Raw genomic sequence first — 24,098 nt, 5'->3', positions numbered from 1 at the left:
CTTCAAGATACTCTTACACTATTAACAAAGTATTAGCATGGCCTATTTTAAATAACTCTATTGACTGATATAGTTCGTAGCCATTAGTTTCCTTCAGGGTCTCAGTTTTCACATCTGTATAATGGGAACTTTAAAACTTACATGTCAGGCTTTTGGGATGCGTTAAATGAAAGAGTATATGTAAAGTACAGAGCCTGGGAGCTATTATTATTCACATTGTAGGTGGGAGAGTTATATATGATAACAGCTGAATGATTTTAAGTCAGAAATTGGAAGGGCTGGCAGTGGTGTTGGGGTGAGAAGGGGATTGACTGGTTCTTTTAATACCTTCTTTAATCTTTCACGTTTTCAACCCAAGCCAATGTTATTTACTAAAGGAAAGTGATAACGGTGAACTGTGGTGAAAGGTAATAGGAGTTTTGGACTCCGCAGGTTTTCTTTCAGCGAATTCCTCAGTTTGGAGGCTACTGGCTGCAGAAGGCAGGTGACTTGTAAGTGATGATTAGCTTATGAACTTAATTTTTATGATTTTCTTTCTTTTCAAGTTTCTATTTTGGGACTGACTTGAGCAAATTAGACATCAAGGACCAAGCAACTATGGGGAGATCCAAAACAATTATACATTTTTTGAAAAAAAAAATTAGTGTATCCTAGGATAATCCCACCTCTTTTGAATATGCTTTCTCCCAATTTTGAATCAACAAAACAAAGAGAAGCTTCACTATGCAAAATGTACCTTGTTCTTGCAAGGGTAGAAGCAATAAATTTAAATAGTCAGATGCTTGCAGCAAGGAGAGGGATAATGAACAGAGAGGAGAAGACAGTCAATTATTTTCCCCCATCTGTTGTTCTCTTTCGTTTTTTCAGGACTTTTACTACCTGTGATGGGTTCAGTAATGTGTGTTTATAGTTTTAGGAATGAAGGAAGTGCCCCAGGAAATAGATGAATTCTTGATAACATACAGTAATAATAGAGACAGTAGAGAAGCATTCCATGGGATGTTATATTTTGATGGATGTCTGGTATAATAAGGCTTATATACTTGTTTTTCGGGGGGAGGGAGGGGGTTGCAGTTTAATTGGTACATGTGCTTTTTGGATAAGGATTGGAGAAAGTGGGAGTAAATATTCCCGGAGCAGAGGTATATTCTGAATTAGAGTCTTTGATGGGGGAGGCAAGTCCTTCAGTATGTGGGACTGAGACTTTGGATGGGGAGATGATCAAGGAGGAGACTCTTTCAAGAGCTGTAAAGACAGAGCCCAAGGAAAAAACAGCCCTGCTGAAATGTCTGGGCCTTTTAAGAGCTTGGCTTTGGGGTTAAGATATAAGATGGGAATGTAGATGATAGATTTGTCTGTGCGTCATGGTGGTGGAAAAAATCGATTTTGGACTGTCCCTATGATCCAGAATGGGAAAAGGAAATATCTAATGATGGCGTAATAGGCACTTGGGGAATTTAATACATTGTTTCCCTATTTATGGAGGGCCTGCTATGTTCCTTGCACCATCCTAGGCACTGAGGCACTGAGCTGGGCAAAAATGCCATTCGAAGGGTGTTTATCAAGGTGGGACTTTGATTCGGGGTTGGGTTAAGACTTAGGAGTTGAACAGAGGAAGGAGAGAGGACGGGGTCTACTCCGACTTTAATTTTGTGAATGAGCACTGGGAGAATCTACCAGATGTGTCCAAGGGGCAGCGTTTGTTTTGAATAGGGAAAGAATGTTTTATGCTTAAGTTAATAGAGGGAGAAAAATGAGAAAGAGAGTGGGTGTGAGTGTCAGGATCAAGTAAAGGTTGTGGCCTAAGTATGGGTAGTCATCAGCCTAGAGTAAGACGTCTGATCTTGGGGAATAACATTTCTTCAGGTCAGGTTTAGCAAATTGGCAACATGGGAAAAGGGTGCTATGCTACCCTTGACTCTGACCGGTTTCCTGCTTCGGCCTTGTGTCCTGTTTCCACGATGACCTTTTCAGAGAGCACTGCGCCCACACAGACAGCTGTGCTGTTGCAGGAGCAGAGTTCTGGCCTGACTCCTGGAGACCAGTCCCAAAGGGGTGTTTCCACCTGAGAAGTGCCTTTCCTGCTCCCTCTGTCTTCCTTGGCCCAAAGGTTGGGGGTCCCCATGAAGAGAAGGTTATCCCAGAGTTGGGGAAGAGGAAGGTTCCTTTTCGCATTCTTTTATGTTCCCTTTTCCCCACCTGGACTTTGCATTTAGAACTGATCCTTTGTTTTTATTCCTTTGTATATGCTCAGTTCTTTGGAATGAGGGAGGTTTTGGGAACAGATGACTCTGTCAGTAATTCTCCCAAGCTCAGTGTCTTTGTGACACAGATTACCCTTTTACAGGATGATATTTCAGGCCCAATTATCTCTGACCTTTGGTTGAGATGAGGTAAATGACTATATGTGCTAGGTTTTTATTGGCTATTATTTATGACTGAAACATTATAGGAGATGATGTCTCATTTCTTTATCGTCTCTCTTTCATTTGTTTTGTTTAACCATTCCAGTCATTTTAGCAATTCTTTTCTCCCCATAGAAAAAGTGAAGAATTGCACTTGTTACTTATAAATAAATGACCAGAAAGTTTGAAAGAATCCAGACTGGAAATGTTAAATTTCATGTGGCCTTTCAAAACCACAGTCAAAAATCATTTTACAGGCCATAAATATTTTTCTTGTTTTACAATTTGGGATGTCTCCATAATGCATGAGTGGTAAAATGCATTGAAGCTGCAAATAGGATATGCTTTATCTCTTTTTGCAAATAAAATGTCTCAAAGTATACAATACTGTATGCTTGCAGTATTTTTATTTTAAAATAAGAACTAGATTGAGATAAAATTTGGATTCTTTATTCCCTCTCCCCACTTTTTTTTAATAGTACCGGCCAGATATATTTTTAAAGCATATTTCTTTGTGTTTATCAATGAAGCAGATTTAAAGTGTATGTTCCATATACATGGTTCAGAAAAGTTACCTGCAATTTAAATTTTATATGAAAAGTGACTTAACCTATGAATTTAGGTGTCTTACTTTTTTTTCTATTTCTGATTGAAATTTACCGGGAAATCATGCTTTAGCACTTATTATTTGAAGAAGGGGAAAGAATAAGATATATTTAGCCCTTGCAAAAGAATCAGTTCTTTTCTCGAGTTTGTCTCCCCCCAGGTTATTTTTGTGCTTGGACTCAGTTTGTGTAGTAGCTCTGCTTAATTGCTTTCCAGGATTTATGTAAGATAACTAATTCAAAATAAAGCTACTGAAGACTTTAAAGATAAAAAATCACCTATGAAAAACAGTGTGTGATGGAATGTTCAAGCTGGAAGAGATATTTGAGATCATCTAGGTGAAGCACTCTTCTTTTACAGATGAGTAAGTTGAGGCTAAGAAATGGTATGTGGCTGATGGTGTCACAGCTAGGACCTGAAAATCGGATTTCTTTTAATTTTAAAAATTTTTATTAAAAATTATTTTTAAATTGAAGTATATAAAGTGAGATATAACATATTAATTTCAGGTGTACAAGATACTGATTTGATATTTGTATATATTCTGAAATGATCACAATAAGTATAGTTAACATCTATCCACACATAGTTACAGATTTTTTTTTCTGGTGATGAGAACTTTTAAGATCTACTCTTTTAGCAACTTTCAAATATACAATACAGTATTATTAACTATAGTCACCATGCTGTGCATTACATCCCCATGACTTATTTATTTTTAATATCTTTACTGGAGTATAATTGCTTTACAATGTTGTGTTAGTTTCTGCTGTATAACAAAGTGAATCAGCTATATGTATACATATATCCCCATATCTCCTCCCTCTTGCGTCTGTCTCCCTCCTACCCTCCCTATCCCACCCCTCTAGGTGGTCACAAAGCACTGAGCTGATCTCCCTATGCTATGCGGCTGCTTCCCACTAGCTATCTATTTTACATTTGGTAGTGTATATATGTCCATGCCACTCTCTCACTTTGTTCCAGCTTCTGCTTCTTCCTCCCCATGTCCTCAAGTCCATTCTCTACATCTGCATCTTTATTCCTGTCCTGCCCCTAGGTTCTTCAGAACCATTTTTGTTTTTTTTTTTAGATTCCATATATATGTGTTAGCATACGGTATTTGTTTTTCTCTTTCTGACTTACTTCACTCTGTACAACAGACTCTAGGTCCATCCACCTCACTACAAATAACTCAGTTTCGTTTCTTTTTATGGCTGAGTAATATTCCATTGTATATATGGGCCACATCTTCTTTATCCATTCATCTGTCGATGGACACTTAGGTTGCTTCCATGTCCTGGATGTTGTAAATAGAGCTGCAATGAACATTGTGGTACTTGACTCTTCTTGAATTATGGTTTTCTCAGGGTATATGCCCAGTAGTGGGATTGCTGGGTTGTATGGTATTTCTAGTTTTAGCTTGTTAAGGAACCTCCATACTGTTCTCCATAGTGGCTGTATCAATTTACATTCCCACCAACAGTGCAAGAGGGTTCCCTTTTCTCCACACCCTCTCCAGCATTTATTGTTTGAAGATTTTTTGATGATGACCATTCTGACTGGCGTGAGGTGATACCTCATTGTAGTTTTTTTTTTTTTTTTTTTTTTTTGCTGTACGCGGACCTCTCACTGCTGTGGCCTGTCCTGCTGCAGGGCACGGGGTCCGGACACGCAGCCTCAGCGGCCATGGCTCACGGTCCCAGCCGCTCCGCGGCATGTGGGATCCTACCGGCCCGGGGCACGAACCCGCATCCCCTGCATCAGCAGGCGGACTCTCAACCACTGTGCCACCAGAGAAGCCCCCTCACTGTAGTTTTGATTTGCATTTCTCTAATGATTAGTGATGTTGATCATCCTTTCATGTGTTTGTTGGCAATCTGTATATCTTCTTTGGAGAAATGTCTGTTTAGGTCTTCTGCCCATTTTTAGATTGGGTTGTTTGTTTTTTTGATTACAAGCTGTATGAGCTGCCTGTAAATTTTGGAGATTAATCCTTTGTCAGTTTCTTCATTTGTAAATATTTTCTCCCATTCTGAAGGTTGTCTTTTCGTCTGTTTATGGTTTCCTTTGCTGGGCAAAAGCTTTTAAGTTTCATTACGTCCCATTTGTTTATTTTTGTTTTATTTCCGTTTCTCTAGGAGGTGGGTCAAAAAGGATCTTGCTGTGATTTATGTCATAGAGTGTTCTGCCTATGTTTTCCTCTCAGAGGTTGATAGTGTCTGGTCTTACATTTAGGTCTTTAATCCATTTTTGAGTTTATTTTTGTGTATGGTGTTAGGGAGTGTTCTAATTTCATTCTTTTACAAGTAGCTGTCCAGTTTTCCCAGCACCACTTATTGAAGAGGCTGTCATTTCTCCATTGTGTAATCTTGCCTCCTTTATCAAAAATAAGGTGACCATATGTGCATGGGTTTATCTCTGGGCTTTCTATCCTGTTCCATTGATCAATATGTCTGTTTTTGTGCCAGTACCATACTGTCTTGATTACTGTAGCTTTGTAGTATAGTCTGAAGTCCAGGAGCCTGATTCCTCCAGCTCCATTTTTCTTTCTCAAGATTGCATTGGCTATTCGGGGTCTTTTGTGTTTCCATACAAATTGTGAAATTTTTTGTTCTAGTTCTGTGAAAAATGCCATTGGTTGTTTGACAGGGATTTCACTGAATCTGTAGATTGCTTTGGGTAGTATAGTCACTTTCACAATGTTGATTCTTCCAATCCGAGAACATGGTGTATCTTTCCATCTGTTTGTATCATCTTTAATTTCTTTCATCAGTGTCTTATAGTTTTCCGCATACAGGTCTTTTGTCTCCTTAGGTAGGTTTATTCCTAGGTATTTTATTCTTTTTGTTGCAGTGGTAAATGGTAGTGTTTCCTTAATTTCTCTTTCAGAGTTTTCATCATTAGTGTATAGGAATGCAAGAGATTTCTGTGCATTAATTTTGTATCCTGCTACTTTACCAAATTCATTGATTAGCTCTAGTAGTTTTCTGATAGCATCTTTAGGATTCTCTATGTATAGTATCATGTCATCTGCAAACAGTGACAGCTTTACTTCTTTTACGATTTGGATTCCTTTTATTTCTTTTTCTTCTTTGATTGCTGTGGCTAAAACTTCTAAAACTATGTTGAATAATAGTGGTGAGAGTGCACAACCTTGTCATGTTCCTTATCTTAGAGGAAATGGTTTCAGTTTTTCACCATTGAAAATGATGTTGGCTGTGGGTTTGTCATATATGGCCTTTATTATGTTGAGGTATGAAAATTGGATTTTTTGAGGCTTTGACAGCCCTTTCTTAGGAAGGTACAATTTCCACAGAAATTGAGAACCATAAGAGTAGCACGGTAATAAACCTATATCAATTGTTGTTAGTTACAACTCTGCCCATAATACAAAAGCAGAGGCAACAAATGCCATTTGATAATTTCCACCTAAGGACCTGGATTCCTTTTTTTTTTCCTTCCACAAATATAACTGTCTCTTTGTGTTTTTTTTCCCGTAGCTTTTTTCTATCTTCTTCCTAAAATTGATATGAAAAATCTATCAAATAATTGATCTATGAACAAGTAAGGTTTATTAGTTTTATTAATAACCAGATTTTGTGTGTAGTTTACAGTCCACAGTCACACTAAAGCCAGGAAGTGGGTCTGTCATCCACACTTAAAATTTTTTTTTAAAGTACATAAACAGGAAGTGATTTGCCCATGCTTCCACAGTTTAGATAAAGGGAGATAAAAAACAATGTCATTTCTGAATGTGTTTGCCCCTCACCACACTGTTTTTGGTTTATTCCGTATTGAGTTAAACCTTTTTTTTATCTCAGGAAAATAAAAACCATCTTCCAAATAATTAAGAAATTATTTTCCACATGCTCTGCCTTTGATTTCGTTTTCATCTCACGTGTCAGGTACTATCAAAAAATAAGTTCATCTCTGTCCCCAAATTAAATGGCCTCTGATGTCATTCCTTCATGATGTCAGTAACGATCTTAATTTGTAAGGTGGGGAACTTGTATGTGTGGTTCTTGTGTGGCTGCTGCATTATCCAAACTCAAATATTCATTTCTCCAATATACACAGAAGTAGAAAGCAATGAACTATGCCCTCATATTCTCGTTTTCCAGATTCAGCATTTATCAAGATTTTGTCTCATTTACTTCATCTATTCCTTTTTGAAATTTTTATTGTATTTGTTGAAGTACAATAAATAAATTACTTAAAAAAAAGTAAAACCTGGACATCCTGTCACTGAATCCCTACCTAGTTTTGTGTGCATTGCTGAAAAGTACATTTTTTTCATTTAACCAACATGCCATTATTCCCTAAGAAAAATAAAAATTCCTTGGTATCATTTAAAATCATTCATAATCAAATTGTCTTAGTTGGAATGATACCTGAAATCCTCAAATTACAAGCTGGTTATGTTTCAAAATCTTTAAATTAGGTGTTTGGCAATTTAAATTTATGTAAACAGCATATTAATTGTATTTAAGTCCCCTCGGCCATTTTACAAAATCCTATATAATGTAAAATGAAACGTAAATTTCATATATTTGCAGAAAATATAACAGACACTTTCTCCATTCTCTCTCTTTTGTTTTCCCATAAAAACAGCACATAGTCTCTGCTTCTTTTTCTAAATCCATTTCATCCTCTGACATTTCTCTACAGTCTTGCTTGTCTTGATTGCATGTCACTGCATGTGGCCCCCAGTGGCTACCCCTGTTGGAATAAATATTTCCTCCTATTACTGGTTTAGCACGTGGTAACTGACTGGAATCTATCTTCGGAGGGAGCTGTTAACCCAGTGTGTTCCACTCTTATTCAGTCAGCTTTGGCCAAGGGGAAACAGGGACCTGGACCGTTGCTCACTCAGCAAGGGTTATGGAACAGATTCTGTGAGTAGGAAGTGCAAGTCCAGTAGGTATGATGTATGGAGGTGGGGAGGAAACAATGGACAACTAGTACCCTGGGGAAGAAAAGCTCAAGCAAAAAACAGTTGACACACAAACAAATTCTTATAATATATGAATGATACACGGTAACCCACTGATTAATTTGGCTGACTTAGCCTCCACAGTTCACAGTATCCAACATCTTTGCCTCAAATCATTTAATTCACATGAAGGGCATTTATTTGACAGTGGTTTCAGTTGATGCCACCCTTCAGTGATGGTCATCTTCCTTGGTCCTTGTCCTGAGCCTGCATCTTATTGAGGTCCCTTGGCCTCTGATGACAGGAGCTATCAACTCAGGATCCTCCCTACTTCATGCTAGTTACCTTTGTCTGTAACAGAAGACAGCTCTCTCTTCCTATTTTAAAACTTAAATCGCCTAGCAGATCTTTTGCTCATCAAGGTTTTATTTCCAGTTTGAAGGTTGCCTCTAATTTTTAGTTAATTTGCAGGATACACTTGCAGTCCAACCTTTATCTGCAACATGACTTTTATTTTTTACTTCTTTGAAAGCTCAGCTTCTGATTTGTTTTTCCCTAGGGGCATATATTATGTTCTACCAGGAGAAGGAAAATTGGAGTCATTCATGGTTCAATATAAATGTGGATCTTAGTATAAAAAAGCTTTCTGCAGTTTTATGGTTGTTGCTTTGAATCATGTCAGCTTATATGGCATAGTAATAAACTCCATTGTATAAGTATACACTGATTTGAGTGAGGATAAGCAGACTTGGAAATTGTCCTTTTAGTACTCAAGGTAAGGGATGGGTCAATGGAGAACCTAGGAAATGGCCACATGTCTTTGCCAATGAAAGGGAGCAGAAGGGAAGCTTCCAGAGCCTGTTTAGAAGACAAATGGGTGAGCTGACATAGGGAGAGCATCTTTTACTTCTTGTCCTCCCCTTTGCTTCCACTCTTTGAGTAGTTTTCAAAGCCACAGAGAAAATAAACACAAATAGGAGGATTAACATTCTTAACTAGTTTACAAATGCTTCTCTCTATTCCAAAAGATCCTTTTTAAGTTGGCTGTTGATTCACATGTATTTTTCCATAGATGTAATGTTAGATGTGGTGGTTAGGTTGTTAGGGCAGGCAGTAAAAGTTTTTTTAACCCACAATAGCTCCCCCAGATGGTAGATTTACAACATCCTGTGTGCCAGTTTTTAATACAGTTTCTATGGAAAGATGTGGGGCCATATGATGTAATTGAAAGATATTGGACTAGGAATCCACAAACTTAGTTTTTAATATGGTCCTGCTGCTGCTGAGTGATGTGATATGAGCCTATTAACCACACTTTCTGGGCCTGAGAGTGCTACAATTTTATTCTATTCCTAAAGCAAGTGATTCTAATGGCTCTTGAAGTACTAATGATTCCATAGTAGACGGGAGGCTTTTTTGATCCCATTGGCCCCAGCAGTTCCCTCTCAGTCTTTGTTCAGATCTTTTCACGTGGTTACCACACCTCCATTGATGAAGAGAACATTTGGGTGCCATGGGGCAAGGTGCACAGGAGCCACCTTTATGGAGATGATGTGGGCAGGAAGGAGCTAGTTAAACTCGAAATTGTGCATCAAAGTCTAGGTCCAAATAATAGAGAGTCAGAAAAAGTATTGTATCTGGGAGGGGCCAGATTGGGTGGTGAAACTGTATTTAAACTTAGAAATAAGGGTATGAGATTAGATATGAACATTGGAGGCTGGCATATGTTCAGTATGCACCTGGTTGTGCTTGGCTTAGAGGGTTTGAGGTAGTTATAACTTCTAAGTCCTTCTCTAAAAAACTCTTGCTCAAGTCATCCACTTGATCACTCAAGCCAAAACCCAAGGAGTCCTCTTTCTGGCCTTCTGTTAAGTACTGCTACATCTTTCATCACAATATACTTGAATCCATAAACTTCTCTCCGTCTCCACTGCTACCATCTCAACTTGAGCTACTGTCTTCTGACATCTAGGCACCTTATAAATGGCCTCCTTGCTTCTATTGATACTTTAGCTTATTTTGGTCCATTTTCCATACACTTGCTAGAAATGCACTTTTAGAAATGTAGATCATATTATCTCACCCCCTAGTTGAAAACTTTTTGATAGCTTAGGATAAAATTCAAAATTCTACCTTGGTCTACAGGATTCTATGTGGTTTGGCTTCTGTCTATGTCTTAAACTGTACTTGCATTCTACTCTTTATTCATTATACTCCAGCCACAGTAGAGGGACAGTCCTACCTGAATGTGAACTTGGCAAGCTTTTTTCTACCTCAGAGCCTTGAGCTTGGCTGTTTCCTCCATCTGGAACCTTTTTTCCTGGTTCTTTACAAAGCTGACTCTTCTTTATTCTTTAGATATCAGCATAAGATCATCTCATCAAGGAGGCCTTTTTTGACTAAAGTATCCCTCTACACAGTTTTTTTTTTTTTTTCCATCCTATCACATTTCCTAGTACATTTCCTTGGTTGTACTTACCATAATCTGAATTGCCTCATTTATTTATTTGCTCTAATTACTGTTTTTCTTTTCAAATAAAATGCTTTGGTTTTGTTGTTCTTGGGTTCTTTCCTTAAAAGAATTAATGCGTAAATGGATTAATGAAGATAAGTAGTTAAAACCAATTTAACAAATTATATTTTGACATGTTTATTCTAATCATGATTAATCATCTTCCTCCTCTTCATCAAATTTTAAAACGTATTTCTAATTTTGTTAACAGATTCTATTAACAAAAACAAAGTTATATACTAGGCTCCTGGACCAGTGAGATTTCAGCAGTATATGTCTTTTGCTTCCGTTACACGCATAGGAAATTTTGATCATGTGTAATGACATTAACGGATATATTTCTGATTTTATTTTATTTTATTTTATTTATTTTATTTTTTTGCGGTACGCGGGCCTCTCACTGTCGGGGCCTTTCCCGTTGCGGAGCACAGGCTCCGGACGCGCAGGCTCAGCGGCCATGGCTCACAGGCCCAGCCACTCCGCGGCATGTGGGATCCTCCCAGACCGGGGCACGAACCCGTGTCCCCTGCATCGGCAGGCGGACTCTCAACCACTGCGCCACCAGGGAAGCTCTATATTTCTGATTTTAATCATTATTCTTATCTAATGGAATTGTAAGTGAAAAGTGCATGGTGAATTGTTATACTTCCAGGGTATAGTGTTAAAAATCCACACATTAGGAAAAAATTAAGTGGAATATCAATTGGGTTTATAATACGGGTCTTTTCGAGCAAGGAGTAGATGTTAGCAAATGTTTTAATTGTTACCTGTTAATGTCATTGGTAAATGATTTAGGCCAGTGCTCATGCTGTAGAAATGGGGAGACACATACACCATGGATATACATGAAGACTTTCCAAGAGATTTACAAACTCAAAGATTTAAGATAACCAGCTTTCAGATCCTCATCTTCCACTTGTACTTTTTCCTAAAACCCACCTGTGTTCACAGTAACATTCTCACTTGGTGCATTACCCCGGGCATGTAAAACTCTAGGGCATCACACACAGGGAAAGCTTCCTTTAATGATGAATCAAAGTACCATGAATCAGAAGGGGTTCTTGTCTTTTTATGCCTTATATTTCTGTTAAGGGAAGACATAGTTAGAAATAAGGATTTTGGCTAGTGTTGAAACATTCTAAATTCAGATATATGATGATGTGATGGGAGTAATGACAATTTTCATTTTTTATTTTTCAATTTTCACTTACTGACTTCAGTTCTTCCCTCTACTGACTGTTGTCAAACATATATAGCCTTTGAGGGAGAGTTTCCTAAGAACAAAGCAAGTAGCACACCAGTGGGAAATACTGAATGCTGAAAATGGCCTTTTGTGATGTATTTTCCACTATTCTCACCACTTGAGGCACATCCACAGCTGAAAAAAAAAATGCGCCTACAAATATCTGATGTTATGTATAGGTTAGTGCTGTGGGTGAGGGAAGTTCTCTGGGAAGCTGACTTGGAGCCTAGGTTTGCCTGCAGGAAGTTTACTGGGGCTCAGAGCCCTTGGAAACATTGCCTATAGGATGGACACAGGGACAAGTTGGGCTGCAGTGCAGCCACAAGAGGCATCAGCTGATCCCCTAGGAGCTCAAGCTGGGATGGCCTTACAGAATTGTTCAGAATTAGGGCACAGAGGCTGGGCTGCCCTGCAAGGACCTGATCTTGGGCATGGTGGCTCTCTTCACCTGAGAGCAATGGCAGGCGGGGAGGACTTAGCTGGGTCTTAGTGGCTGACACACTAACAGCTGGGAGAATTAGTGCTTCACTCCTGAAGGGAGCAGGCTTGGACGGTGTGCTGCAGCATCTACAATAGTTAGTAGTTCGGATTATTTTAAATGTAACAGAAATCCTGTTTGAGACTACCAAATTTTTGAAGATAAATTGGATAAAACTCAAGGATATAATTTGTACATAATTTCTTTCAGATCTTGTGTCTTAATATTGTCCTGTTTTATCAAATCATATAATGAAATATTAATTCCAGTCAGTTCCCATCCTATTTTATCATAAAATATGTTAATATTTTCCACTTTCTATTAATAAAATATACTAGCTGCTAGACTAATTTTTAAAAGTATATACCAGGGCTTCACTGGTGGCACAGTGGTTGAGAGTCCGCCTGCCTATGCAGGGGATGCGGATTCCTGCCCCTGTCCAGGAGGATCCCACGTGCCATGGAGCGGCTGGGCCTGTGAGCCATGGCCACTGAGCCTGCGCGTCCACGTCTGGAGCCTGTGCTCCGCAACGGGAGAGGCCGCAACAGTGAGAGGCCCGCGTACCACACACACACACACACACAAAAGTATATACCATTTGCTTTCATTAAAACCATAAGAAAATTTTATCATGATGAATACTACAATTAATGAAGCTGTTTCTAATTTTATACTTAATTGTTAAAAATTACATCCAAAAGCTGGTAATCAAGGTAGAAATCTACACTCACACAACTGCCAAAGGAACTCCATGGCCTTCCTAGCACTTTGTCATACTCCTCAGAACTCCTAATTCTGTATTATTTTAATTTTGAGAGCTTTCAGCTATTTCTTTTAAAAGATATATTCCATAATTAATTTTTAGTGGTCTTTAAAATATTTTTTCTCAGAATGCATATTGATAACTCTGTTTGAATTGAAAAGTAAAGTTGGACTCTATTTGATAGAACATTAATCTGATTTGGCTGATTGATTTGAGAGTGAGGACTAACTTTTCCAATTATATGGTTGACATTTTTCTTAAACTGATTGAACTAAATTTACAGTCCTAAACTTTTTTTTTAATGTTTAACTTAGAAGGATTAAAAAATATTTTTATTGAAGTATAGTTGATTTACAATGTTGCATTAGTTTCTGGTGTACAGCAAAGTGATTCAGTTTTATATATATGTATATTCTTTTTCATATTCTTTTCCACTATGGTTTATTACAGGATACTGATTATATAGTAGTTTGTACCTGCTAATCCCAAACTCCTAATTTATCCCTCCCCTATTCCCTTTTCCCTTTGGTAGCTATAAGTTTGTTTCTATGTCTGTGAGTCTGTTTCTGTTTTGTAGATAAGTTCATTTGTATTGTATTTTAGATTCCACATATAAGTGATATCATATGATATTTGTCTTTCTATATCTGGCCTACTTCACTTAGTGTGAAGAGATTCACACTTAGAGATTCACCTAGTGAATCTCTAGGTCCACCCGTGTTGCTGCAAGTGGCATTATTTCATTCTTTTTATGGCTGAGTAATATTTCCATTTCTATATACATATCACATCTTCTTTATCCATTCATCTGTTGGTTGCTTCCATGTCTTGGCTACTGTAGATAGTATACATCCCTAAAGTTTTGATGAAAATACATTTAAAGCACATTATAAGACAAAAGCATTTTATTAAGAAAATTGGAAATAATGCAAAAGCCTCATCAATATGTTGGTTTAGCCAAAGTGTGATAAAATTAACACTTTTCCCTCATATTTTTCTGAGTGTTTTACTTTGAACAAAGTATATTTAAGTGAAATAGTACCATATTGTTAATGGTAAAGCCTTGTTGATAAATTGTCCAGAAATTGAGAAAATGAATGAATACGATTGGGTAACAAATCTTTTCCAAGTCAGGTGGTTTACATTCATTGTTTTCAGTTACATTATAAGAAACCTTAGTTGATTTACTGGATGATGGATCATTAAAAACTATTTTTAGCTCAGATGGAGTTCAAAGATTGACATTGCCTTCTACTACCTCTGCACTCTTTTCTCCCTTACTCGGTTTAGTTTTTCTCTCTAGCACTTACTGTAATCTGGCATGTTACATGTTCACACATGTATCTGTTTATTCTCCCATTGCCTTTTCCCACTAGAACATGAGCACTGTGAGGGCAGGGGCTTTGTTTTATATACTACTCAATCTCCAGCAGATAGAGCAATGCCTGGCATTTAATAGTCCCTCAGTAAATTTTGTTGAATGAAAGAATAAATGAATGAATTAATGCATGGGGAAGGAGCAGAGGAAGTAGTTATTATTAAGGGAAGGAATGAGGGAATATTTGAGAATGTACTGATAGTTTAATATAAATGATAAAGAGTTTGGAAGGAAACTTAGGAATGTGAATTTAGTTTAGTTACTGGGAGAAGTCTGATATTGTTAGATGTTAAAAGAGATCCTCATCAGGATAAACATTTGAGTATTGATTTACCACTATTAGCACATTCTAACTTTGGGTAACCCCTGCTTAGAATAAATACTGTTCTTTGCCTCTTTGGTCTCCTTATAAGCATTTTCAGTCTTACCAGCCCAGGAGTGCCTGTTAAAAAGCATGTATGCTTTATGGGACTAAGTCCAGTAAAAGCTTTTCAATCAACCCACATTCACAGTGGAAGATTACTTTCATTCTTGGGAAGGATGACACATGCGTGTGAAGCCAGTATTCAGATGAAAGGGGTACTTTCATATTATTTAACTGTGTATTGGCAAGACTCGGGCCAGTATCTGGTTTCTCTTTAGAGACATTTTGCATTATATTACAGTACTCTTACTGTGCTGTGCCAGGGAAATTAAGATCAGCTGGAACACTCTGTAGGTCATTGGCTTAGACTCTTAGGGCACTGGGAACTTGATGTTTTGTTTTCATGACCTCATTTAGGCTGAACCTGTCTTTGTCTCAAAGGCATAAGGGCCCCTTTACCAAACTATGTTTGTACCTTGGGAAATGTATGGGAAAGGTTTAGAGAAAAGTGATTTGAAAGTATTGGGTCAACCTACATGTAAAGAGTACTTGATAAATTAGGACTCTTTAGTCAAGAAAGATGAGGAGGTGGTATAAGTAAAGTCCCCTCAACATGGATGTAGCCATCCAATTCCATGAAATCTGAAACATACTTTGAAGGTTAAAGAAGATAGTTTTAAGAAAAATGAAAGGAAGAAATGTTTACAGGTCATGTTGCAGTTCACGGGCCTTGTGCTCTGGCAGATGCTTTCTGCAGAGATTTCCAGAGGATGTCACTCTTGTGGAATGAAGCGCCTCCTCCATGTTTCTCAAAGTGGGAGTATATGGCGTGTATATGCATATGGGGTGTGTGCGGATTGTGGGAGGTCCATATGGGAAGTTGCACAATAAACATGGAACACTTTTCTAGAACAATAATTTTAATTGAAAATAAGAGAAAACAGTTTTATATTAAAATAAACATTCCTGTTTTTATGAATAGAATGCATAATTTACATGGATTTTTAAGGACAAATTATATACCTTAGAGTTATTGCCTACCCTGAGATGGCAAGGGCTGTGTAATGACTTTCTTTTGCATTTTTGGTAGTTCTGATGGAAAAATTTGAGAAACACTAGTGTGGTTTTCAGGTCTGTGGGAAGTGGCTTTTTGTAATCCTCAGGAGGATAGGTTATCATCTCTCATTTCCTTCTCAGTTCTTCTTTCTTGCTAAAGCTTCTCTGATTTTATTGGTACCTATATCATTAATATCGAGGATATTGGGTTATTAAACATTTGAAGTGTTTTTCCTACTCGGCTTTCCTGCAGCTTGGCAGGAAATTGCTCTCACTAAAATCTCTAAAGACCACCATATTCCTGAAGACCTACTTCAGTGCTTATTTTGATATCTCAGCAGTTTGGGGCATTTTTGACTACTCTTTCCTTCTTGAAACATTCTCTTGGCTTCTACTTCTTACAGGTCTCTGTTGGAGGATCTTAGTGTTGGTGTTCCTTAGGGTTTTATACTACAGCTTTTTGTTTTCATTTTACTGCCAGAGTGATCTCATCTACTCCCATGGCCTCAATTACAGTCTACATATAAGTCTAGACTAGGTTATCCTGGGCTGCTTGCACAATCTCTTCATTTGTACAGTCCATAGACATCACACACTCAGCATATTCCAAACCGAATTAATACTTTTCCTCTAAAACTTACTTCTTCTCTTGTGTTGCCCTTCATTGGGAATGACATGCTCTCTACTTACACTAGAAAATCAGAAATCTTGGTTCTCTTTTGGCTGCTCCCTATTCCTCTGTCTCCTCATTCAATTGGTTACAAAGTCCTCTTGGAAAAACAACTGTTGAATTTATGCATTTTTTACAACCTCTCTGCCATTGTCAGAGTTCAGACTGAATCATCTCATAATTACTTTGAGAGTCTCCTCACTGATTACTCTGTTTTTAGTCTTGTTCTGCTCCTAGAAGTGTAACATGCTTAATATAATTTTTTTTTAAATTGAGGAGCTAAAATTCATATAACATAAAATTAACCATTTTAAAGCGTACAATTCAGTGGCATTTAGTACTTTTACAGTTACTTTTACAGTGTTGTGCAACAGTTACCTTTATTTAATTCCATCACCCCAAATAGAAAGCCTGTATGCATTAGTCACTCCCTATCCCTGCCTCCCCCCAGCCCCTGGCAACCATTAATTTGCTTCCTGTCTCTATGCATTTAGCTAATTCTAGATATTTCATATAAATGGAATCGTATAATACATAACCTTTTGTGTCTGGTTTCTTTCACTTAGCATGTTTTTGAAGTTCATCCATGTTGTAGCATGTAATAATATGCTTTCAACCGTGAAATAATTCCAAACATGTAGAGAATTTCATATTTTTTCTTTTGAAGAAACAGGAGGTTGCTCATACATGGTAGCACCCCTCTTTGTTCCTTTGTTCTCAATCTTGTTTTGTCTCTCCTTTCCCCCTACTATGAGGGAACCACTGTTCTGAGGTTGGTGAGTATCCTTTCCTTCCATGTTTTTATACTTTTGCAATATATAGCACCGTACTGTGTTTTAGTGATTTATGTAAAAATGTATATTGAATGTGTATCTCTGCAACTTGCTGTTTCATTCAACATTTTTGATTAATCCATGTCAGTAAATGTACATCTAGTTTTTTTTTATTTCATTGTAAGTACATATTACAATTTATTTATCCTTTCCCCATGGAAGAAAATCGAGAATCTTCTTAATTTCTATCATTAAAAAACACACCAAAGTGTAAGGGCTTCTCTACTATATGTATTTATAAGTGGGATTATTTGCCTTTAGAGCAGGTACATGACCAGTTTTACTAGATATTGCCAAATTGTTCTCCAAGTGGTTGTACCCATCAGCACTATATGTGTCTCCATTTCCACACTTTCTCATCAACAGCTGGCATTTTCAGATTTTAAAGTTTTTGCCAATGTGATGAGTGTAATGAAATTTAATTATGGCGTTAATTTGCTTTAGCTTGACTACTTGTAAGATTGAGCATCTTTTCGTTTGCTTCTGGCCATTCATATTTCTTCTTTGTGAATTATCTATATTTTTCTATTGTGTTTGTCTTTCTTATTGATTTGTAAGAGTCCTTTCTATAGTATGAATACTAATCTTTTTGTAATTAGAAACACTACAGTAATCTTTTCTCAGTAATTGTGCCTTGTCTTAACTTTGTTTACACTGTCTTGTGAAATAAAATATTTTTGTCTTAATTTAGTTAAATCTAGTTTTGTACTTGTGTGCATCTTACTTAATACATTTTTTCCTCCTTCGGTGTCATGAACATATTTTCATCTAGTCATTTTAACATTTTACTTCTCATACTTGAGTCTTTAACACAGCATGACTTGTTTTTATGTATGATAGGATTCTAATTTTTTTCCAAATGTGTATCTACTCATACAAATACCATTTATTAACCACCTCTTACTTCCCAAAGCATTTTAGCATTTCTTTGATCATGTATCAAGTTCTCTTTTTTATAGTGAAGTGATGATTTTAAAGGGCAAATCAGATAATTTCATTCTTCTCTTAAACCATTCCTCAGATCCCCATCATTCTTCGAATAATGATTTTAATAGGGCTCTTGGGGTACTACGTAGCTGGACCACCTTTCTAATCCTGTCACCAACCCTTTCCTCCTTATACTCTGTGCTTTAGCCACACTGAACTCCTTTTAGTTTTCTAGTATATCATTCTTCTGCTTATCTGACCCAGTGAGGATCAGGTCTTTATGTAAGATGTTCAATCTTCCTGCATCTCTTTTCTCCTTAATCTTTAAAAAGCTAACTTCCAATACCTCTCTTTGAACACTTAGCTGAGCGAGTCTTCTCTTCCTCTCCCAGATCTGTGGTAGGTGCCCTGCTACTAGGTCAGTTATGTTGCATTATCCGTCTGTTGACATGACGGTGTTCCACTATCCAGGAAGCTCTCTGGGGACAGCAGGAACCAAGTTTGCCTTAGACGTCAATGCATTTCCAGACCCTAGCATTGTGCCTGGCACACTGTAGGCCCTCTATAAATACTTACTGAATTGAACAGATGGTGCAGATAACATTTTTTACCTAAAGTAGCATTTGTCTTTGAAATATCTGATAGATGATCTATATAGTCTCCTTAAACATTTTCAGTGATGAACTTAATTTTCTTGTGACCAGTAGAACCCTAATAAAAATGCTTTCTTGGGCTTCCCTGGTGGCGCAGTGGTTGAAAGTCCACCTGCCGATGCTGGGGACATGGGTTCGTGCCCCGGTCTGGGAAGATCCCACATGCCGCGGAGTGGCTAGGCCCGTGAGCCATGGCCGACGGGCCTGCACGTCCGGAGCCTGTGCTCCGCAACGGGAGAGGCCACAGCAGTGAGAGGCCCGTGTACCGCAAAAAAAAAAAAAAAAAAGCTTTCTTATGAACTTCATGTAAACCAAGATTGTGTACAATTTTTAGAAAATAATTTAGTTACAATTTTTTGTAGGATTTTACCTTTCCCTATTTAAATTTGAATTTTGATCTATTCTTCCAGCATGTCAGGATATTATTGAATTGCATTCTTTCTTTACAGTAATTGTCCCTCTCAGTTTTGCTTCATATGCATATAGGTATAGATGACATTAGTTAGTGTCTTCATTCAAGAGTGAAAAACAAAGCTTGCTACTCTAGCCTGCTTCAAAGGTGATGCTAATGGATTAGCCAACACTTTTTTTCTCAACATGTTGCTAATCCATTCAACCAATATTTATTGTGTCTGCTTTGTACTAGTCATTGTGTTTGGTATATGTATAATTGTGTCATCATTCTGGTCTTATTCCTGTTTGGTTTATCAGGAGTGTCATGAGATATTCCTCAATTATTCTCTAGAAATTAAGATATTTTAGTCCTAGATAGTTCTTTGACCTATCAGTCTAGAGGCTTATTTAAAGATAATAACTTAGCAGTTATTACTGTTATCAGTAATATTTATTCAGTCCTTACAATGCACCAGGTGTTGTGCTAAGAAGATAAGTTTTATAACATCTACTTTTCCCAATACCTCAGTGAAGTAGATGCTGTCATCATAACCATCGTATAGGAAAGGATGTTTAAGAAAGATTGTATCGTTTGATAACAATTTTACACAGATGGGAAGCGACAGGGGCAGGATCCGAACTCAGACTCCCCTGTATTAGTGACATTTGCAGACTCCTGATGACCCTTCCTTTCTTCCTCCCTTCCTCCATTCTTTTTTTTTTCCCTTTAAAATTTTTTTAAAAACAAAAAGGAATGTTGTAAGTAGACCAGCCCCCTACTATGAATAGTTTTGCAAGGTAGAATTCTAGAGGTAGGCATTGCTGAGACATCTCTCATACATGGTGTAACCAGTGTGCCTGATGGAACAGAGCCAGTTTTAGATTTACCCAGAGGTTCCTTTCACTCAACATTAGCTTGAACTTGATTAGTTTATCTCTAGATATATGAAATTTAGTAATTGTACAGAGTTTAAATATTAAAATGCTTTTTGCTTCTTTGAGAAGAATGACTTTTCAAAACTATTAAGATTGGCTCCTAGATTGTGGAGGTCCAAGCAGTTTAGAGCAGCGTGACTTCTCTTCTGCTGGTTCCTAAGGGTACATAGAGCCTCCTGTCTCTGTGTTAGTGATGATACAGTTTCCAAGGTACTTTCAAATATGTTATCATTTTTATCCTTTTAACATCTGAATGTTGTCAGTAGGAGAGTTAGTGTTATCTCAGTTTTACAGATGGAAAGAAGCAGGGTCAAAGATCAAGGGTTAAATCCTATAATCTTGCATAGCGAGGACTTGAACCCATATTTTCAGATTTCAATGCCAGCCCCGAGTGCCTAACACAAAATTGATAGGTGGCATTCTACTTGAAAACTACATATAAAATTCCTCCTTTGTGCTTTCAATATCACCAGTGTTTATGTAGTACGACATAGATTGTGACAGTCATAAAGAGTTGTCCTTTAAACTTCACGTGAAACCCAACCTTACTATATTCTGATCTTCTACCTCCAGTGCTTTTAATTTTTATGGTATTGGTGTATTGCTTTCAGTAAATATAAAAAATCCTTTTTATTGTGGTTTTAGGAAGTGTTAGAAGTCCTTATTATTATTTTTTAAAGTAGGATTTTGGATGATTTTTTGGAAACTACCCGGGAAATTGGATCATTCTCAAATCAGGATGTATTCTGACTGAAAGAGCTTAGCTGTGCTCTGGGGTGTTAAATTAATTTTTCATTGACAGCCCTTGCCTGGGATTTAGCTGAGGTTTAAGTTAGTAAAAATCCTGCCCTGTGACCTAGAGAACAATTGGATGAAGTAGATGAAGTGGAGAACAGTGTATTTTCTTACCCTTTTTGTTGCATTGGACAGAACCCAGGTCATCTGCAGAGATAGTAGAGATTTGGTATGGACCTGTCCTGCCACTACATCGTCAACTTTAGCAAGTCAAATACCCGTTATTAGACTAAATGTAGGGCTGTAAATATCAGTGTCGAGAATACTGGTCTTTAAAGCATGGGATCAAAAATGATATAAGTGTTCAGAGATCGAATTAAATTCCATTAAAAAGAGAAGTTAGTATCCTTCATTTATTAATATGATTACCCTCCAATCCCAGAAAAGTTGTTTTATATGTGTAATGCATTAGGGTGGCAATTCTCAAAGCTCATCAGGCATGTCACATACCTAGAGTGTTTGATATAAGTGAAGATTCCTGGGTCTTATCCCTGGGGAGTCTATTTCCATAGGTCTGGAGTGGGGCTGAGGTATTAGAACTTTTAAGAAACACCTATTAGGAGATTCTTATGATTCTGATTCAGGTTGTCTGTAGACCACTTTTGAGGAAAACTTGGGATCATCTGATTGAATCAAGTGTTGAAAGAATGGCGTTTTCCTTACAGAGGAAGAATTAGGCAATCCGCCATTAGTATGGAAGTGTTACTCCATGTGTACATCCACATGCTTTAGATGCATTTGTGGTTCTGTAATATAATTTCTAGAGGATAACACTTGTCTAAAATTTTTACTTCCTCTCCAAGCTGATTTGAAATCACATTACCTTTAAAAGTAAGGTGTATTTGTGGTTTAATAAAGAACTTCTATGGCCATGGGAATTGGCACAGCTCTGTAACTGGTGAAGTGGTTGCTGAAATAGATCATACAGGAGGGTGCTGTTGAGATATGGTTTTGTCTGTAGTTAGTTCCGAAAACAGACAGCAGAGGGGGCATACTTGAAATGACCCAGAGAACCTGTGACCGGATTATTTTAATATGAATTATTCTAGATTGCATCATTAATTCATTTCATTTCGACCATTAGAAAAGAATCATTTTTGAAACAAATGGTCTATTTAAAGAAAGACCATGTGATCAGACATTTTTATCAGTTACTTATTTGAGGAAACATTTTAACTGTATATTTAAGTAATTCTGGCTTCTTTTCACTTATGTTGTGAACACTGGTTCCTGCTAGCATCTCTTACAGCTAGGGTTTTTTTTTTTTTTTTAGTTGTAAGAATTAAGAGTCTGATAAATGGTTAGTTGATTATAAAATTAGAATTGACAGATACCTCCTACAGATTATTTGTTGAATAAAGTTTTGTAGTGTTTGCCTAGGAATTGAAGACACATATCATTCAGACTATATTATATCATTAAAAAATTGGAAATGAATCCCATATCCTAAAACTTTTCTCTTTCCTTCCAGACTTAGTGCATATGTAGACTCTTTGTTCATAACTTGGTGTTTTTTTTTTAATGTGGCATTTTCCAATACATGCTTTTATCAGTTATTAATTAATGTTCTATTAGTAACAATAGAATAACCCAACTTGAGTTAGGTTACTAAGCAGAAAAGGAATGCTTCCTTTGCCATTCTTTTTGTTATATTGTGACCTTTTTGAAGCCAGGGACTGTTCCTTTTTATATTTTTAGTTTACTATGAAACATTGGACAGAATAACGAGTGTCACTGTTGGTGTTAATTCCTAGATACAGGCTATGCTGGATTTAAAATGCCTATCGATTCTTTGCTACAGCCCCCATTGAGAGGTGGTATCTGTATCTTGTCCTCTAGAATCTTTGAGGGATCTGATTATTTGGCCAATGGAATACAGTGGAAGTGATACTGTGAAAGTTTCTGGTCCAAGGCTTTGAGAGACTGGCAGCTTCCATTTACCGTTTCTTGGAATACTCTCGTTGGGAGCCCCCAGCATTCTTATCTGAGACCAGTCTGACTATATTGAGATCACCATGTTGGAGAGGCTCCAACATGCTTCTCTGATTGATAGTCTCAGCTGAGCCCAGCTTTTCAGGCATCCCTGCAAAGGTGCTAGACATGAGAGTGAAGCAATCTTGAATCCTCCAGACCCACTCATCCTCCAGCTGATTACCTGTGACCTCTATTGACATCATATAGAACTGAAGAATTGCTTAGCCAAGTCCTATCCTGATCCACAAAATCATGAGATACGATAAAAGCATTCTTGTTTTAAGTCACTGTGTCTTGGGACAGCTTGTTATGCAGCAAGAGGATGACCAGAACACAAGCAAAGTTCCTGAGAGAGGAATAGATGGTGGTAAGTGGAAGGAACTTTGGAGAACATCTTATCTAACCATTCCCTTTTGTAGGGAAAAACTGCATTCCAGAGAGATGAAGTGACATGTTCCTTTCAAGTCATGCAGACAGTCATGGTCATGGTCAAACTCTAATCTGACTTTGTTTCATTTGCTCCTGGAAGACCCTAGATCATTAATTTTGCACTTTACAACTGGTAAGCAAAGACATATGGATATAGCCTAGAGACACCTAAAAAATAGTAACATGAGAGAAAGAACTTTTGCAACCTTGAAAAGGATCCCAAAACAGTCTCTGTTCCAGGAATACCTAGGCCAGCCATTTTGTATGATTTAACTACTATTAAAAAAGTTACATTCCAGTGTAAATGGATGTTTCACTTACTATTCAAAGATAGTAAGTAATGTTAGAAAAATAAGCATGCACGCAAATAATGGATGCTGATTTCCTATATAAGCAATCTCAACATTTATGCACTTTGTATTCCAGGAACTCCTTGGTAAACTTGGAAACTTTGGAAACTTTGAATGCATTTTTCCATGGAAACAATGATAATCAAATTTCAATTTAACATATACTATGCCTAATGTATAGTACTTTAAATAATCACCGTATTTATTAATTTTCTATGGGAAGATGCTTTTCAAATTCCAGCTTGGTATCTGTGAACCCGTAAGTCCAACCTCCCCTTTATTTGACCTTGACAGAGGAACCGGGCTCTACCCTTCCCATTAGCAGTGGGAGTGAGCACCTTACCTTGCTCTTAGCATCAGCTGGTGGCAGATGTCTTCTTATGCTTACGGAGGAAGGAGA

The 24,098-nt window shown here is 37.4% G+C and overlaps 1 protein-coding gene across 1 annotated transcript in view; it reads left to right on the top strand.

The window, feature by feature from the left end:
* Positions 1-24,098, top strand: part of GRB14 (growth factor receptor bound protein 14) — a 126,541-nt gene that overhangs the window by 1,784 nt on the left and 100,659 nt on the right. The gene's annotated exons all lie outside the window — the stretch shown is intronic.

This window comes from Mesoplodon mirus, assembly GCF_964341445.2.
Source record: "Mesoplodon mirus genome assembly, chromosome: 8".
NCBI lineage: Eukaryota > Metazoa > Chordata > Mammalia > Artiodactyla > Ziphiidae > Mesoplodon > Mesoplodon mirus.
Note: the sequence above shows the minus strand (reverse complement) of the source record. Positions and strands in the feature narration are given on the sequence as shown.